The sequence below is a fragment of the Octodon degus genome, unplaced genomic scaffold (genome assembly GCF_000260255.1).
Source record: "Octodon degus isolate 3935 unplaced genomic scaffold, OctDeg1.0 scaffold00248, whole genome shotgun sequence".
Taxonomy (NCBI): domain Eukaryota; kingdom Metazoa; phylum Chordata; class Mammalia; order Rodentia; family Octodontidae; genus Octodon; species Octodon degus.
This window is the reverse complement of record NW_004524824.1, coordinates 2,353,371-2,355,520: the sequence shown is the minus strand read 5'-3', so window position 1 is coordinate 2,355,520 and position 2,150 is coordinate 2,353,371. Positions and strand designations below refer to the sequence as shown.

The 2,150-nt window shown below is 46.9% G+C and overlaps 1 pseudogene; it reads right to left on the bottom strand.

The window, feature by feature from the left end:
- Positions 1–292: 292 nt before the first annotated feature.
- LOC101571583 lies at positions 293–1,393 on the bottom strand (annotated as a pseudogene).
- Between the last annotated feature and the right edge of the window lie 757 nt (positions 1,394–2,150).

Sequence of the window (2,150 nt, the reverse complement as noted above, 5' to 3'; positions counted from 1 at the left end):
CTCTATAAATTCTAGAGAGCAGACCTTTGTCTGAGTGCTTATTGGTTAAGATTTTTTCAAAGTTTGTGGGCTGTCTTTTCACTTTGTTGATAATTTCTTTTGACGAGAAAAAACTTCTCAATAAGAGCTGGTCCCAGTTGTTAATTCTTTCAAGTGTTTCCCATGCAATTTGGTTTCTGTTCATGAACTCTTTGCCTACCCCTATGTCTTCTAAAGATCTTCCTACTTTCTCTTCCAGAAGATTTAGTGTTTCTGTTTTATTTATTTATTTATTTATTTATTTATTTTTTGAGATGGACAGAATGACACTTTATTTTAAGACTTGATTTTTTTGCCATGATTTTCTACAGATTCTTCTATGATGGTGTCATCTTCTTCAACAGTGACCAGGATCTTCTTGCCCATGAGATTAAAGATGTCTTCAGGAGGACAGCCTTTAGGTTCACTGACCTTCACAGTGAGCATGTCCAGTGTTAGCACGGTGCCTTCTGGAATTCTCACCTTGGCCACCACGGACTTGCCCAGCTTCTCGTTGCACGCCATCTCACAGGGCAGCATCTGATTGGTGGGAGAGCCCAGTGCCCTCTCTACAAGCTGCACAGACCGCACCAGCTCAGCCAGTTCTCCAGGCTCCAGGGAGGCCGAGTGATCACTGCCCTTCCAGGTCTTGTCCAAAGTTATGTGACGTTCCAACACCTTGGCCCCCAAAGCCACCACAGTCACAGATATCGCTATGCCTGTTTCGTGCCCCGAGTACCCTATGGGAATGTCAGGAAAGAGCTTCGGTATTCCGAGATGACTCGCAGGTTGACATCCTCAGCCTGGAGGGGGTATGCGCTGGTGCACTGCAGGAAGCAGAAGTTGGGGTTCAGGGGCTTCACGATCTGGTAGACTTGCTTCATGGTAGCCATCGACTGCATCCCGCTGGAGATCACCATTGGACGACTTTTTTGCCTGTCTTTTCCAGATAAGGGAAATTGTTAGTGTCTCCAGATCCAACTTTGAAAAAGGGAACATTCAGTTCATGCAGAAACTCAACCGCCATCTCCTCCATGCCCGAAGCAGTGAAGAAGATGCCAACCTCCTGGGCATACTGCTGCAGCTCTCTGTACTGCTCATGGCTGAACTCCAAGTGCCGCTTATGTTCCCCATACGTCTTCCCCCAGGAATGCTTCGAGGTGTACGGCCTCTCCAAGGCTCTGCGATTAAACTTGAATTCTAGCTCACTCTTCTGGAACTTGGCACAATTGGCTCCACACTCCTTGGCAGTGCGGATCAAGCGTTTGGCCACCTCCAGGTCACCCTGGTGGTTCTGACCGATTTCGGCGATGATGAAGCATGGGTGCTGTCCGCCCACCCAGCGCCCCGGGCACAGCTCCAGTTCCAGCGGCATCGCAGCTGCGGTCCCTCACTGCGCCTTGCGGTCCGCCTCACAGCGGCCGCTGCAGCCGGGGCAGTCGGGTGCTCAGCCAGGAGTGTCCGCACACCCCACCTAGTGTTTCTGTTTTAATGTTTAGATCTTTAATCCATTTTGACTTTAGTTTAGTGCATGGTGATAGACCTGGGTCAAGTTTGAGTTTTCAGCATGTAGAGAGCCAATTTTTCCAGCACCATTTGTTAAAGAGGCTATCTTTCTTCCAGTAAGTGTGTTTGGCCCCTTTGTCAAAGATCACGTGGCTGAGTGCATTCCTAGAGGCATCTACTAGTCTAGAGAATAAAAATTTTATTACCTAATATCCAGTCGTTATTGGCTGTGGGTATTTTCCCTGACAATCAAGACTGCCAAACCAATCAAGTTCATCCTGTTTAAAATCATCTTAATGGATGAGATCTTTCTGGGTGCACTGTTAATTAAGACTGTAACTTTAAATATTGGAGCCTAATTTATTCAGTGAAGTATAAACTACAGCTGAAGTTTGGTTCCCTGTTGCTATTCAGATATGTTCAGGCCTAGCCAACAAGGTAGTAGAGTAGTAGTATAGTGGATTCTAGTCATTTATACTCCTTGGTTCTCACAGGGCAAAATACTTGTGTAGAAAGAGTAAGAGGCAGGACTGGAATGGGCGTCTCTAGAGCTGATGTAGATGTAGCTCCCACAGTTCATCATCTGCGCCTGTGTTCAGCCCGTGGGCCATTTCTTCTTCTGCTGA